The 17,439-nt window shown below is 46.0% G+C and overlaps 1 protein-coding gene across 1 annotated transcript in view; it reads left to right on the top strand.

Annotated features, from left to right (window-relative positions):
• Nucleotides 1-11,658: 11,658 nt before the first annotated feature.
• Nucleotides 11,659-17,439, top strand: part of amot (angiomotin) — a 138,042-nt gene continuing 132,261 nt past the window's right edge. The window contains exon 1 of the mRNA XM_089016985.1: nucleotides 11,659-12,004. The gene's annotated coding sequence lies outside the window, so the exon portion shown is untranslated. The remainder of the gene's footprint in view (nucleotides 12,005-17,439) is intronic.

The raw sequence follows: 17,439 nt of genomic DNA, 5'->3' as shown, positions 1-17,439 counted from the left end.
AGATGATCAGATGGATACAATGGAGCAGAAGGTCTTGATTTGCTCCTGACAATGTCCCCACAGGGGTGCTGCCTGGGGGTAGTGGGGGTGCCTGTGGATAGGGGCTGCCCCCCCACGAGTATCTCCCCCACCCACCTGAGCCCAATACCGCAGGCTGGCCTTTTGTCTTTTCAAAAAAATGGCCTTCCCTCCAGCCATCTGGTCGTTTGCATGAATTGTCAGAGGTGTGATCAGTTTGGACGCCCCACCATGGTTCCAGTCATTCAGCCCAACATACACACAAAGCACAGCCATCACACTCTTTGTCATTGGCAAATCACACACACACACACACACACACACACACACACACACACACACACACACACACACACACACACCCACACACACACACACACACACACACACACACACACACACACAAGGCTGCCCAACCCCCATCCATGACCCTTTCCAGTTTGCATATCGGCCCAACCGCTCGACCGATGATGCCATCTCCACTGTTCTCCACAAAGCGCTCACCCACCTGGAGACCCGAGACTCCTACGTCAGAATGCTGTTCATCGACTTCAGCTCAGCATTCAACACAATCATCCCCCAACAGCTCACCGACAAACTGAGCAAACTGGGGATCAGCACCTCCCTGTGCAACTGGCTGCTGGACTTCCTGACGGGGAGACCACACTGTAAAACCCAACAAGTTGAAAGTACTCAAAATTTTTATGGCAACTGATTACGTCAAAAATTTTGAGTACAGTTTACTCAAAATTTTTGAGTAGTGGAAATAAATTTTATGAGTTTGATTGAACTTAAATTTTATGAGTTTAAATGAACTTAAAAGATGTACTTTCAGTTTACTCTAATGTTTTCTTGTTATCTTAATTTTTAAGTTAAAATTAGGTTTCATATTTAAGCGTAACCAACTCAAATTTATGTTACCTGAAAAAATATATTCATGTATACTGTACTTACATTTGCCTTCTATGTCTAAAAACAAAAACCCACCTCACATGTCTGTTTTAGTGCACATTTTTTTATTAAGGTTTAAAACAACCTTTGATAAAACATTCATGATAACAGTATCAAATGCACAGCATGTCCACATACCAAAACAACAAATAAACCCCTGAGCAGTTCTTTTTTTAGTAATCACCATAAAGATGTGAAATAAACACAACAACAAAACAAAACAGAAAAAAACAACAAATTATACTCTGCTGTTCTGTTAAAAAATAAATTCTCTGACAAGAATATACTTGAATAAATACAAGAGAATACATTTCAATGTACTCGTTATAAGGTGCAAATCAAAGTAAAACTTACTAAAAACAAACAGTATTCATGAAATGAAAAAAGACATTTTGGTGAAATCCAGGTTTGCACATGAAATTATGAATAGAAAATCAGTCACAAACAGTACATCCATGTTTAGGTATACAAAGCAGAGTAAAACTATGAAATTAATTATCCAGTGTTGCTTTGTTCCGTAATATTGGAGGCACTGGTGCCTTCAATATTGCGGAACAAAGCATTTTTTAAACTTAGCAGCCGTGGTTTGAGTGGTCTGTTATCATCAAGAAACAGCAGTATTTTCTGACTGAAGGTGAATGTGTGGATTAATTTTTGGGAGAATCTAAATGCAGTGCATACATTAAACCAAACAAGAGGAGGTGTGTATCAGCGAACCTGGGGAGACGTCTCACAATAATGCTATCTTCTATCACAACAGAAATGCTGTTGGGGTTAAACAAGATGGCGCTAGGTGTCAGTTGTCACAGAGAGAAGTGCGACAGGAATGTTTTCAATGTCTGGATCCTCTTCCCACTGCAAAATACATCAATAGACATTTGTGTTAAGTCAGGCAATACATACATTGCATGTTTTGAAGAACTGTCAGTCATCTTCTCATAGGTATGCATGGAGAGCACGAAGGGCCAGACTGCGTCTCGTGTATATCGTGCTGTTCTTTATCAAAAGCAAGAGGAGATAAAAGCCAAGTTTTAATTTGGGGAAAGCGACAGGAGCTTAAGATTGCAGTACTTGTCTTCAGCATCTCAAACCCAAGACAGTGGCCTATGGAGACCTATGGAGAATTAAGTTTAGGTAAAATTCTGTTCAATATAAAAAAATACATACATGTATTATTTTTAACATGATTCAGGTAATTAATCATGTAGCATTAACAAAAAATGGTACACAATAATGGTGGTGATACTCAATTTCCACCCTGGGGCTAAAAGGTTGAATAGAAAAAAATAGACAACAAATGTAATCATTTAATTTAATAAAACACCTTGATCCATGTTTACTTTTTAAATTGAATAAATAATCTAATTTACCAGATTAAATGATGCCATCAAGCCAGTCAGGTGTTTGCAGTTTGAAAAATGGTGTTTGCAGTTTCAAAAATACATTTAAAAAGTTTTATGTTTACACATGAATGACCATTTAAAACTACACCAATTGTACAGAGTGATATTTCATTTGGCTAGCATTATATTTACTTAGTGCCTTCTTAAAACGGCAGCACAACTGTTGCACGTTGAATTAGCATGACCTATTGTGCTGCCGTTTAAAACAAAGTTAACTCAAAGCACCAACCTGCTGGCGTTGCAGCATCTGTGTGGTGAATTTCGGGTGACCCTTATAACTTTTGAAGTTCATATAAAACTTAATTTAACACCCATTTAACTATTATTCTCGAACCTTCGCGGATACAAACATAACTCGCAACACCCCGTGATAGATATTACTCCACCACCGCCCAAACAAACCTTCGCGGTACAATTCTCCTAATAATCCTGCTGTGTCTTTCAACAAACAAGAGACGTTTAAGAAACATTCCTACTTACCACAGAAGAGCTCGTAACATTAGGAGAAGTCCTTGGCTCGAGCAGCGGATATAATGCCACATACGGACTTTCCAAAATATTCCTTTCCTGTGGAGCGACTACAGCATTGACACACTGGGTCCTTGTAGTATACATATATAGTGTATTAAATACGATTGTTTGTCTTTCCACCCTAATTTAAAATGAATAATCCGTCGGTCTCTGCCAGATTCAGCTGTTGAGAATACAAATGGCGTCCAATGAGAGCACGCAGTGACGTCATCACGCAGCTTCCTGCAGTGAACTCAAAATGTTTGAGTAAACGATTGCCATGAACTCAAAAGTATTGATCTACTGCAAATTAAAAACGCAGGACTCATTCAAAAACTCAAAACGTTTGAGTTTTTGAAACAAAAAAATCAGCTTTTGAGTTGACTGACCTCAATGACTTTAAGTCAGTAGTACTGTTCGGGTTTACAGTGCACAGGAAGTCAGAGCTTGAAACAACACTTTCAGCACCATCACGCTGAACACAGGGGCTCCCCAAGGGTGTGTGTTAAGCCTCCTCTTCTTCACTCTGCTCACGCATGACTGCTCACCATCATCACCCAGCTCCACCCTCTTCATAAAGTTTACGGATGACACAACACTACCTCACTTTACATTCAGAAATTACATGTATAGTCTGTTGTCAATTGTATGTCTTTTTTAGCCACGTTGGCCAACTATTAGTGTCTTGCATGCTGGGTCCGAGAGGACATTAATTTCATCTGTGCTGTATGTCATGCATATTAGCATATTTGACAATAAAGCTGACTTTGACTTTGAACTGTGGTGGACTTCATCAACAACAATGAGGAGACAGCCTACAGGGACGAGGTCAGGCGCCTGGCCACGTGGTGCAAGGACAACGATCTCCGTCTGAATGTGGAGAAGACGAAGGAGATTGTTGTGGACTTCAGGAGAGTGCGCCCCAGCATGCTCCACTAACCATCGACGGTGCTGCGGTGGATAGAGTGAGCAGCACCAAGTTCCTGGGAGTGCAGATATCCGAATACCGGTCCTGGAGCCACAACACCATCCAACCAGCGGCTGTACTTCCTCCGCGAAACCAAAAGATTTGGAGCCCCGACCCCCATCACGACGTCCTTCTACAGCGGTACCAGTTTCCTGACCAGCTGTATCACCGTGTGGTACGGCGCCTGCCCGTGTGCTGCTGTAAGACTGTGCAGCGCATCGCCAGGACAGCTGAGAAGATCATCGGTGTCTCTCTCACACCCTTCAGGACATTTACAACACCCGCCTCACCCGGAGAGCCATCAGGATCGCTGGGGATCCCACCCACCCATCCCACAGCCTCTTCAGCCTGCTGCCATTGGGTAGGAGACTGCGGAGTCTCCAAGCCAAGACCAGCAGGCTCAAGGACAGTTTCTGCCAACAGGCAGTCCGGAGACTCAACTCCCTCCGAGCCCTGCCCACCCTCACTCACCGAATTGCCACACTCACCGAACTCTGACTACACGCTACATGCTGTACATGCTGTTTTTTGTTCTTTCTCATTTTTTCTGCAAGACCTCATTTCAACCCTTTCTTGTTGTTTGTTTTTGCATTACTACATTACGTCACTTTATATACTGTAATGTCATGAGAGGCTAGCTCTCAGAGGGAGAGGACAAGGAGCGCAATGGGCGACAGACAGGTTTGAATGCAAACAAAGGTTTTAATAAAGGGTTTCAGGGGGAATTCACAAGTAACAAAGGCAACAATAGTGTCTCTTCCAATACTTAAATCATGATAAAGTCTCTTCTGAGGTGAAACTGAAGACAGAGTTCTTTTCCATGTGTTTCTAGGCCTCACCCCTCTTGATGTCCTTCCTAGGTAGCCTAGCCACCTTTAGCAAGGGTCCAAATTCAGTGTTGTCGTATGGTTCCAACCAGCGATACGTTCCATGCAGCAATCAGTTTCTCCACAGAGCACACCAATGGAGCATGTCTCCCTGGCCTTCACGCTCTCTGCCTTAAAAGCCTTGCTTGCCAATCAAGCCGTGTTCAGCCACAGGTGTAGGTTCCACCAGATGGGGCCAAAACTCTCTCTGGGTGAAGCCATCTTAGGGGAATGTATTTGCCCTCCAGGACCCAGCCTCTCGTGACATCAAACATCCCACCCCTCGGGACCGACGTCCTTGGTGGGGTGAAGGATGAGAAACAGGCAAGGAAGGCCTCCTTTTGGGAGAGGGCATCCACATTGCCTTGGCGCCTCCCAGCCCTGTGGACCACAGATAAGTTAAAGGCCTGCAGACTCAAAAACCACCTCGTTACTCTGCTGTTCTTCTCCCTGCTTCTGGCCATCCATTGTAGAGGAGCATGATCAGAGACCACCGTGAAACGTCTTCCCTGGAGATAGAAGCGTAATGACTCCAAAGCCCATGTAATGGCAAGACACCCCTTTTCCACTGTGGAATAGTTATTTTCCCTGGGCAACAGCTTTCTGCTAAGGTAAAGGATGGGATGTTCCTCTCCTCCATGTACTTGCGAGAGTACGGCCCCCAGACCAACGTCTGATGGATCAGCTTGAACAATGAAGTCCTTGCTGGAGTCTGTTGCCACCAGGATCGGACTGGAGCACAGCGCCTGTTTTAGATTGATGAAGGCCATTTCGGCCTCTGGGCCATTTCACCAACCGGGAGTGTTTTTTGGTCATCAATTCTGTCATGGGGGCTTTTATAGTAGCAGAGTCAGCAATAAAGCGTCTATAGTAGCCAGCCAGGCCTAAGAACGACCTCACCTGGTTCTTGGAAAGGGGCTGGGCCAATCTTGTATAGCCCGTAGTTTTGCTTCTTGAGGCTTCACCAGCCCCCGTCCTATAGAGTAGACCAAGTAGTTGGTCTCGCCAAATGCCAACCTGCACTTTTTCGGGTTTGCTGTGAGACCTGCTTTTCTGAGGGAGTCAATCACAGCTTGCACTCGGGGTAACTGATTCTCCCAGTCAGCACTCTGTATGACAACATCATCCAAGTATGCTGCTGCGTACATCTTGTGGGGTGTGAGAATCCGATCCATTAGGCGCTGAAACGTGGCAGCTGCTCCATGGAGACCAAACGGGAGCCTGGTGTACTGGTAGAGTCCCTCTGGTGTGGCGAAGGCTGTCTTCTCCTTTGATGCCGGGGTCAGGGGCACCTGCCAATAACCCTTTGTGAGGTTGAGAGTGGTTATGAAGCATGCCTGTCCCAGGGAGTCAATGAGATCATCAACACAAGGCATTGGACATGCATTAAATTCAGATACCTCATTCAACTTTCGATAGTCATTGCAGAATTGTATTGAACCGTCTGGCTTTGGAACCAACACGATCGGACTTGCCCAGGCACTTTGGGACTCCTCAATTACTCCAAGTTCCAGCATCTTCCTTATCTCCTACTGAATAGCTACCTTACAGGCCTCCGGCACACGGTGTGGACGCCTTATCTCCTACTGAATAGCTACCTTACAGGCCTCCGGCACACGGTGTGGACGCTGGTGTACTGTTTTTCCAGGTATGGTGCGTATATCATGTTGCACCACCTCTGTGTGCCCAGGTATGGAGGAAAAACGTCTTGGTTGCGCTCGACCAATTTGAGGCTCAGCTGGCGTTGGTGTGGGGACAAACGTGGACCCATCTGAACTTCTTCTCTTGCCGGTTCCTTAGCTTCGCTGGGGGGAGACAACTGAACAGCGCCTCTCTGGCATGCCATTTCTTTAGGAGGTTAATGTGATAAATCTGCTCAGGTTTCCTCTTACCAGTTTCCCTCACCTTGTAGTATACCTCCCCCATGCGTTCGATGACCTCAAAGGGCCGCTACCAGGATGCCAGTAATTTGCACTCCACGGTTGGCACCAAGACCAGCACTCTGTCCCCTGGCTTGAACTCTCGAGGCTGGGCATGTCTATTGTAGAAGAACTGTTGCTGTCATTGGGCCGCTTCCATGTGCTCTCGCACGATAGGATAAATGGCCTTAATTCTTTCTCACATACGTCTGTGTAAGCTCTCAGTCGTACAGGAGTGGTCCATCGATGAGAAGGTTTCTTCAGCCGTCATCTGTACAAAAGTGAAGGTTTCGGACGTTTCGCCTCCTATCCAAGAGGCTTCGTCAGCGAACTAAAGTCTGACTGGTCGTATCGGCCCCATTTATATATCCCTAATGTCCAGACCTGGTGGCGCCGGACACAGCTATGATAGGTCCCTACTCTCAGGTTGGGGGGGGGGGGGGGGCGCGGGACCCCCCCCTGTGGCCCCACTGATTGTTCCTACATTCCTGACTAACGATTGGCCTATTACCCCCACTCCCCCCGGTATCACCTCATCAGCATAACGACCCTCATCAGCATTGCGAAAGTTGCCTAACCTGTTTTGCCTGAGCAGGCTATTGTATGAACGATCCAAATTGAACCTCACACCACCAGACCGGTTTAATGAAGGATTTTGTTGTTTTATAAGAATCGCCTCTTTTACCCCCCTTTCAAACCATCTATGTTCTTTCGCTAAGATTTTAACCTCATTGTCGTCAAATGAGTGGTTAGTAGCTTTTAGGTGCAAATGTACTGCCGATTGAGGCCCACTAGTATTATCCCTGCGATGTTGATAAAGTCTTTTTTTGAGAATTTGTTGAGTCTCCCCAATGTACTGCTCTTTACAATTTTCATTCTTACAATGTATGGAATAAACTACATTACTTTGTTTTTCATTTGGTAGCCTATCTTTTGGATGCACTAATTTTTTTGTGAGGTGTGAGGTTCAATTTGGATCGTTCATACAATAGCCTGCTCAGGCAAAACAGGTTAGGCAACTTTCGCAATGCTGATGAGGGTCGTTATGCTGATGAGGTGATACCGGGGGGAGTGGGGGTAATAGGCCAATCGTTAGTCAGGAATGTAGGAACAATCAGTGGGGCCACAGGGGGGTCCCGCGCCCCCCCCAACCTGAGAGTAGGGACCTATCATAGCTGTGTCCGGCGCCACCAGGTCTGGACATTAGGGATATATAAATGGGGCCGATACGACCAATCAGACTTTAGTTCGCTGACGAAGCCTCTTGGATAGGAGGCGAAACGTCCGAAACCTTCACTTTTGTACAGATGACGGCTGAAGAAACCTTCTCATTCTTTCTCACGTGTCTCCCACATGCTCGATGAGGGTACGTTGTTGGTACGGCTGCTCTTCCCAAGCCTCTTTGGCGATATCCAGCAGTCCGAGGTGTCTGTAAGTGTACAAAGGCTCAAAGGGTGAAAACCAATAGAAGACTCTGGTACTTCCCTCACAGCAAACAACAAGTACGGCAGCAGTTGATCCCAGTTTCGGTCATCTTCTTTAATCACTTTCCTCATCACAGCCTTGAGTGTCTTGTTGAACCGTTCTACCAACCCATCCGTCTGTGGGTGGTAGATGGACGTTCTCAGTTGCTTGACCTTGAGCAGGGCACATAGGTCCTTCATGACCTTGGACATAAAGGGGCTTCCTTGGTCTGTCAGTATCTTGTTTGGGATTGCCATCCTGCTGGTGAGAGCAAACAGTTCCTTTGCAATCTGCCTAGTGGTAGCCTTTCTGAGGGGAACAGCCTCTGGAAACCGAGTGGCATGATTGACCATAACGAAAAATATACTGTTGTCCCCTATTACTTTTTGGTAGAGGTCCAACTATATCCAGCCCATGACTCAGAAAAGGGGTCTCAATGATGGGTAAGGGAATGACCGGGTTTCTGTGTGTGGGCTTTGGCGCCACCTGTTGGCACTCAGGGCAAGAACGACAATAGTTCTCCACGTCCTTGTGCATCCGTGGCCAGAAAACGGTTGCAAGGTTCTCTCTTTTGTCTTTTATACCCCTAGGTGTCCCCCTAGCAGGTGTGTGTGTGCCAAGCCCAGTACTGTAGCTCGGTGTGGCTGTGGCACGAGACGTTGTTCACGTACTTAATCATTTTGCTTCGTTACCAGGTATATTAGCCCCCGGTCAACAGCAAAATGGGGGTATGTAGGACTTGTCCTTTCCCCCAGTACTACACCCTCTAAAACCTGCACATTTTTCATGGTGTTGGCAAGGGTAGGATCCTGTAACTGGGCTGTACCATACCGGCCTGTTAGAGGAGGCAGCTTCTGGGTCCCTGGGTTCTCAGCACCACTGGAAGCCGGGAGATTTTCTGGGGCTGGAGTCTCTTCGGCTGTCTCTGGGCCAGACTCCGTCTCCGGTGGTGCATCTGCTGTCCCTAGGAGATCACAGGCTGGGGAGAGTGAATCAGAGGGGTAGGCCTGAGTATTCACTACACGCGACTTACCTCTCCCCTTCCGAGGCAGTCGGGCCAGTCTTTCCTGTGTTTCTCTCCACAGTGGGTGAAAGGCCGGGCAGTCGTGTCCAATCAGGAGGGGGACAGGGCGAGAGTCAACCACACCAGCTACCATGCGGATGATTCCCTTGGTTGTGGTCATGGTGAGTTCGGTGGTGTGGTACTCTCTGGTGTCTCTGTGGACACAGGAGAATGGGGAAGGGTTTTCTCTGGAGACAACCTGGTTGGATCCACCAGCTTTTGGCGCACCAAGGTGACCAGGCTTCCAGAGTCCAGCAAAGGGTCAACATCCTGTTGATTCACTGTCACTGGACAGGTGGGGGGTCTTGTTAGTAAGCTGTCACTCCCCCCCAGGAGGGAGGCATAATGTGCAGGGTGGGCACCGGAAGAGTCAGTGGTCGGCATGGACTCTTCCGTTGGTTTTCCACACTGCCATGAGTTGTGTCCCGTCTCTCCGCATCTGTAGCATTGTCTGTGCCCCCGTGTCCCAGAGTATCCGCCACTGCCTTGGTGGGCTTCTGATGCCGCCTGGAGCCATCTTGGCTGTGTTGGGAAGCTTGGGCACCTTTGTGCGGGCCATTCCATTCCTGGGTGGGGATTGTGTTGCCGGTTTCCTTCCTGGTCGTTCGCAGCATCTCCGCTGTGGCCTGGTACTGCTCCACTGCTGCCACTGTTTGACAGGCAGTAGTCAGCGACTGCTGACTGATGATCCTTTTTGCCTCATAGGGCAGGGCCCGTAAGTAGCGATCCACGACAATGGCCTCGACCACCTGAGCTGCCGTGTTCCTTTCCGGTTCCAGCCACTTCCGGGCAATGCAGGCCAATCCGTGCATCTGTGCCCGTGGAGGCTGGTCTAGCTGGAACGTCCAGGTGTGGAAGCGCTGTGCCATCCCAAACTTGGTGAACCCATGTCTGCTGAGAATTTCAGCTTATAGATAATCATAGTCTTCTGCTCTGTCTGCGGTCAAGTCCAGGACAGCATTCAGTGATTCCTCTGTCAGGAAGGGTGCAAGCAATCCCACCCACTGCTGCTTGGGCCACCTTTCTCGAGTGGCTGTTGCTTCAAATGTATGCAGGTACGCCTCAATATCATCCGTCGCCCCCATCTTGGCTAAAAAATCACCCGCCTTCACCCGGGGAATGTTCTTGGCGGCCATTTGTTTTTGCAAGAGCAATTCCTATGCCTTCAGTTCATTTGCTCTCTTTTGCTCCTCTGGGAGAGCCAAATTAACTTGATATTGGGCTTCCTGACTTGCGAGAAGGGTTTTCAAGATGTCTTCCATTTTTTTTGAAGATATTTTCAATTTGGAAAAAACAAAACACAAACCATCTATGTCCATGCACTTATTAACGCTTGTCCAGTTCCCCCAATCTCCACCATATGTGGACCATATAACCGGTCCACTTGACCGATTTCTTCTGCCCACAAGCCCACCGATTTGCAGTGCAACGTAATTAGAATTCCTTGGCCAAAAAAATTCAGATGCAATCCATTCATTCAACATAGCTGCATGTCGTTGCCACTCACCCGTTAAAGCAATCCTGAGCGACGAGCATCAAGAAGAGAGGCGGCCCCACTCGAACACACTCGAAGGAAAGAGGCTTCGTCCTCCACCCCCCCTCCCTCCTTGACGCCGAGGCCCCGGAGTTTGTTCGGCACCAGTATTGATGGGTTAAAAGTGATCGTTTGTTCCTTGTTCATCGCTTCTAACGGTGTTAGAAGTGGGATGGTGAAATCATCAGGAAGCCAGGTGTTGAACAGAATAAATAATTTTAATCTTGTAGACAGCAGGGTCATTGTGGGAGGTCGGTTGAGGAGAGACAGAAAGGAAAGAGAGAAATCGACGCGCTGGGAGAGCATTGATATAAGACAGACATGATGTGTTGTGATAGGATGTGACGTAATATGATGTGACATCATGTAAAGGCAGGCAGGATATGACGCATGAGGAAGTCCAAAACAAAAAAAAAGTGCAAAAAGATGTTTAAAGATGTTCGCGAATTACCCCAACATCAACTAACACCCATCTCAAAACAAAGTTAACAAAAAGTTCCTGCCTCTGATAGTGTGTATTTAAAAAAAAATCACAATTTACAGTAAAACAACAAAAGTAACCATTGACTACCACACAAATTATGAATTAAAATTGTAAAACAAAATATCAGCATCCAGGGGAAAGTTTTAGCCTTAGCTTTGAGGGTGAAGGATTATTTCAAATTATAATTTGTTTAGTTAAGCCATGGTATTTTGCTTTTTTCAATGATATGTCATGAAAATAATGTCATGATGTGCATCTTCAATAATGTCATGATGTCAAAAAGTCAAAGTCAAAGTCAGCTTTATTGTCAAATATGCTAATATGCATGACATACAGCACAGATGTGTGTCTTCCGCCATATTTACTTAGCCTGTATAACCTTCTGATACACAGAGTGAACCAAATTCATTCTTGGAGCCATCTGTTAACCTTTATCCACTGCTTACTGGAGACTTTGTGGAGACAGACTGATAAAAGCTAGGAATTGTTTTGGAAGGATGACGCCTCGGTGTTGCGCCATCGTCTTGATACCGCCCTTCTGATGAAATAAATATGTGTGTGTCCATGATGTGAACACACTCGTGATCATGCAGCCATTGTCTGTAAATCATGTATGTCTATAATATTTTGCAAATATACCCTTCAAAGGTACTGTTCATTGACTCCAGCTTTTATTTGGATTACCAGAATATTTATCATCCGATATTAACGAACATGTGGTGGAGAGAAGGCCACTCTCCTCCAACAAATGGTGACCCCGACATGATATCGGACTGAGGTTTTTGTCAACAGAGAGAACATCGGGCGCCCAAAAAATTGGACAAGGTAAGAGGACAATTATCCTCCAAAATGATCTTCTGTCTGTTGGCTGAAATCAAGGTAAGATTTATGTCTTGTATTGATATTCTAAAAAGATAAATTGGGGGTGGATGAACAGTGGAATGTGCAATTTTTTTTTTTTTTTTAGAAAGGTTGTTTTGTTCTGTCATATAATCAGAAACTATAATTCCTCATGAGGAATAAAAAGGATCGGGTGTTTTTGCAAAAAGAGTCAAACACCTTTGAAGTAAAGAATCAAGTGGCTGGTGTACGATCGGGGCCAGGTACTTTTGTTAAGAGGATCAAGTGCTTTTGCTAAAATAAGGATCAAGTCAGTTGAAGGATCTGTCGCGGGATGGAATAGAAGCTGATTTATGGGTGACAGGAGATGTGAGACAATCTCTTTTCGTCAATGGATGCTACAGCTGCGTGTTTGTTTTCAACATTTAGCTTGTAGTCGACGTGCACATTCCACCATGATGTCCCTGATCCACTGGTGAAGAGACGCTTTGATCCTCTCCTCTTTCATCTGGAACTGCCCTATGTAACAAAGAGGGTACAGAAAGTGCTTAAGAATGAATGTCTCTCTGTGTCTTTGTGTTGTCATGTTATTTGTTATTTAGTTTTTTTTTTCTTCTTTTGACTTCAAGACGGCGCCGCGAGAGTGGCTGCTTTTCCAGCAGCTCATGTATTTTGTTTTTCTACTTTCATTCATTTCATAACTTTGCTGCTGTGAAATGTAAATTTCTCCACTGCGAGACTAATAAAGGCAAATCCAATCCAAGTACTTTAGGATCGATTTTTTTTTAGTACTTTTGAAGAAGAATTGAGGTTTTGAGCACTTTTGTAAGTCTGAGGTTCAAGTACTTTTGCTGAAATTATTGCAAGTACTTTTGAAGGTTTCAAGCGCTTCTGAAAAATTAAGGATCAGTACTTTTGATTGGGTTGTATCAAGTACTTTGAAGACTGACAAATAATTCGGAAACAAAAACAATGGAGGGAAAGGTCAATAGGGAAAGATAAACCAGGAACGAACTCTTTACCTATCATTATTGGTGCCGAAAAAACTCAGTGGACTAGCAGATCGGCGTCGGGGGGGGGGGGATTCTTACCGAGGACGAAGCCTCTTTCCTTCGAGTGGGTTCGAGTGGGGCCGCCTCTCTTCTTGAAGCTTGTCGCTCAGGATTGCTTTAACGAGTGAGTGGAACCGGCATGCAGCTATGTTGAATGAATCTTCTTTTCCTTTCGGCTTTAACCTTCAGGGGTCGCCACAGCGAATCAATGTCCTCCATCTATCCCGGTTTTGTGCATCCTCTTGTCTCACACCAGCTACCTTCATGTCCTCTTTGACCACATCCCTAAACATCCTCTTCGGTTTTCCTCTCGGTCTCCTGCCTGACAGTTCAAGGCTCAGAATCCTTCTCCCGATATAGTCACTCTCTCTCCTCTGGACATGTCCAAACCATCTCAGTCTGGCCTCTCTGACTTTCTCTCCAAAGCCTCTAATATGAGTTGTCCCTCTAATGTACTCATTCCTGATCCTATCCAACCTGGTCACTCCCAAAGAAAACCTCAACATCTTCAGCTCTGCTACCCCCAGCTCTGATTCCTGTCCTTTCCTTTCATCCTAGCTGAAACCCTCCTATCACACATCATACCTCACATTTTTCTCCAGCCGCTCCAGCCTGCCTGGATACGCTTCTTCACCTCTTTTCCACACTCTCCATTGCTCTGGACAGTTGACCCCAAGTACTTAAACTCTCCCACCTTCTTTATTTCTTCTCCCTGTAGCATCACTCTTGCACTTGGATCCCTCTCATTCACTCACATGTATTCCGTCTTGCTGCGACTAATCTTCATTCCTCTTCTTTCCAGGGCATATCTCCACATCTCTAGTTTATCCGCCACCTGTTCCCCGTTCTCGCTACAGATCACAATCGATGAGAAGGTTTCTTCAGCCGTCATCTGTACAAATTTGAAGGTTTCGGACGTTTCGCCTCCTATCCAAGAGGCTTCGTCAGCGAAAGTATGACTGGTCATATCGGCCCTATTTATGTATCCCTAATGTCCAGCCATGGCGGCGCCGGACACAGCTATAGGTATAGCGATAGGTCCCTACTTTCAGGTTGGGGGGAGCAGAGGACCACTCCCTGTGGCCCCACTGATTGTTCCTACATTCCTGACTAACGACTGGCCCATTTCCCCCACTCCCACCGGTATCACCTCATCAGCATTACGAATGTTGCCTAACCTGTTTTGCCTAAGCAGGCTATTGTATGAACGATCCAAATTGAACCTCACCCCACCAGACCAGTTTAATGAAGGATTTTGTTGTTTTGTAAGAATCGCTTCTTTTACCCCCCTTTCAAACCATCTATGTTCTTTCGCTAAGATTTTAATCTCATTGTCGTCAAATGAGTGGTTGCTAGCTTTTAGGTGCAAATGTACTGCCGATTGAGGCCCACTTGTATTATCCCTGCGATGTTGATGAAGTCTTTTTTTAAGAATTTGTCCTGCTCTTTACAATTTTCATTCTTACAATGTATGGAATAAACTACATTACTTTGTTTTTCGTTTGGTAGCCTATCTTTTGGATGCACTAATTTTTCCCTTAACGTGTTCATCGGTTTGAAATAAGTAGGAATTTTGTGTTGCCAAAGGACTCTGTAATTTTTCAGAAACCCCTGCAATGTAAGGTACTGCTACTCCTCTCCTCTCTCCTACTCATTCCCTATTCTTTCTTTCTGACATTTGTTGAATGACCACTGAGGGTACCCACAGTTTGTGAGTGCTCGCCTGATATGTTTTGACTCCTTTTCTCTACCTTCAATGCTAGTTGGTATAAAAAGGAGAGGAGTAGCAGTACCTTACATTGCAGGAGATCGGAGGCTGCCATTGAAATTGCTACATGAGCAGTGTTAATTTACGTGATTCTCTTCAATCTATTTTATAATTGTCATGTTACTTGTTTTTTTTTTGTTCTTTTGACTTCAAGACGGCGCCGCGAGAGTGGCTGCCTTTCCAGCAGCTTCTGTATTTTGCTTTTCTACTTTCATTTCTTTCATAACTTTAATGCTGTGAAATGTACATTTCTCCACTGCGAAACTAATAAAGTCAAATCCAATTCAATAAATATGTCAGAAAAAGTATGTTTGTTCTAGCAACTTAGATTGAAAATTGAGAAAATTAAAACATTGTCATTTAGGTCCAGTCTGCACAGGTTGTTAGTCAATATGTAATTAAAAGACAAGAGATATTTTCCATAGATTAAACATAAAAATCTAAAAACTAAACAAAGAGCATACCAAGAGTTGGAACTCAGCACATTTATGAAACAAAAATTGGCTGGCAGCACCAATGGGATAATTCACAGATAAATAATAAAGAATAGCACAAGCTTGGCCAAAACAAACATGCGGATAAAACATTTCAAGATGGAGGACACTGATTTGCTGTGGCGACCTCTTGAAGGGAAAAGCCGAAAGGAAAGGAAGAAACATTGAAATTCCAATACTGTATGCAGTCAAACTTTTGGTTGTGACAGAACCTGGCAGACCTACATCTGGTGCTTGATTATTCTGTCGGATATCGTGTCAGAAAATGGGAGGGGGCTTGGACCCAGTTGTGCATGTGAACAAAATATTTCACAATTTATATGTTCAAAATTTAGAATTGTCAAAAAATATACGATCATGGCTCCTGCAAAACACAATTGCTGACCTTAGAGGCTCTAAATATTGTCTCTTGAAAAAAAATAAGCGCCACCTGCTGGTAGTTTTGGTTTGACATGATTCGTTAAGTCCCCACAGATGTCATGATCTGGTTGGCGACCAGCGGGTAGCGACGTCAGCCCTGCCTGCAGCCTCGCAGGTGTTGGTCGTTTAATCATTGACACTTAAAAGGACACCCGGCGCGACCATCCGGGGCCGGTTCATTGTTTGTTTGCTGCTTGTTTGCTGCATGCTGTGCATGTGTTTGTTTAACCTTGGCGGACTTTTACTTTTGGTCTTCTTTTGCTACTTTGTATTTTTTCCATTCTGATGTTTCACATTTTGTTCCTGCTGACTTTTAATTTAATACAATTTGTCAAACAACCTCCTACTCACTCCTGCCTGCTTCTTGGGATCCGCACCCGCCATTACCACCTTGCAAAACCCTGACAGAATCAACCGGCCAACCATCGGATCCCGCAGGTACATCGGACCTGTCTCATTTCCACCCTGTGCCTGGCAATGCTACGTCCACGTTAGCGCAAGCCTCGTCGCGTTTGAATTGCGTCACTCGAGGAGCCGCAATGTCCACGTAAACGTCCGGCCGAGACCTCCTTCCAGGTGGCCGTCCAGGGTGACACTGGGTGACTGGCATTGCACGCCCACGTCCAGCCACGCTGTCGTCGTGCATGACGAATTGAGTCTCATCCACGACGAGCCGTGCAAGGTCCGCGTCAACGTCAGTCCGAGACCCCACTCACCGCTGGATCCCGGAGCGGCTCTGGACTGGTCTCGTTCCCCCGGAGCCGGGCAGTTCACGCCCACGTCGGCGTCCGGCCGAGACCTGGTCCCATACGGCCGTACGGGGTGCCATTCTGCGCCTGGCAGTTCGACGTCCACGCAGAGCCATGCGCCGTCGCGTGAACGTGCGAGAGGGATCGCACTCACGCCCACGACGATCCGTGCCGCGTCTTCGTCCACCCCAGGCCGAGTCCCGTTCCCATCAGGCCGCCGCCCGTCGTATGCTGGAGAGGCAGCGGTTGCCCCCTCCACCGACCGTTCCCTGGCGAGTGGACCTTTTGGGAGACTGTTGGGACTTCTGGAAGCAGCCCCTTGAAGGGGGGATACTGTCAGTCATGATCTGGTTGGCGGCCGGCGGGGGGCGCTGTCGGCCCCGCCTGCGCCTCGCATGTGCTGGTCGTCCCGATCGGATTGGCGACCAGCGGGTAGCGACGTCAGCCCTGCCTGCAGCCTCGCAGGTGTTGGTCGTTTAATCATTGACACTTAAAAGGACACCCGGCGCGACCATCCGGGGCCGGTTCATTGTTTGCTGCTTGTTTGCTGCATGCTGTGCATGTGTTTGGTTAACCTTGGCGGACTTTTACTTTTGGTCTTCTTTTGCTACTTTGTATTTTTTCCATTCTGATGTTTCACATTTTGTTCCTGCTGACTTTTAATTTAAGACAATTTGTCAAACAACCTCCTACTCACTCCTGCCTGTTTCTTGGGATCTGCACCCGCCATCACCACCTCGCAAACCGTGACAACGGAGTTGCGAAAAACCTGGAAAAATTAAATCAAGAATTATGCCATTTTAAAGTGATTTCTGAGTGAGCACACGCTAAAAAAACTGGGTCCTAAAATCAAATTTTTATGAGTTTCATAAATATGTTTTTTTCATGTTTGAAATTGGGTTCCCACGGGTCAAAACTTTTGCACACCATGTCCCCA

Source organism: Hippocampus bargibanti, linkage group LG16 (assembly GCF_051943395.1).
Source record: "Hippocampus bargibanti isolate YZ-2025 linkage group LG16, ASM5194339v1, whole genome shotgun sequence".
NCBI classification, from domain to species: domain Eukaryota; kingdom Metazoa; phylum Chordata; class Actinopteri; order Syngnathiformes; family Syngnathidae; genus Hippocampus; species Hippocampus bargibanti.
Note: the sequence above shows the minus strand (reverse complement) of the source record. Positions and strands in the feature narration are given on the sequence as shown.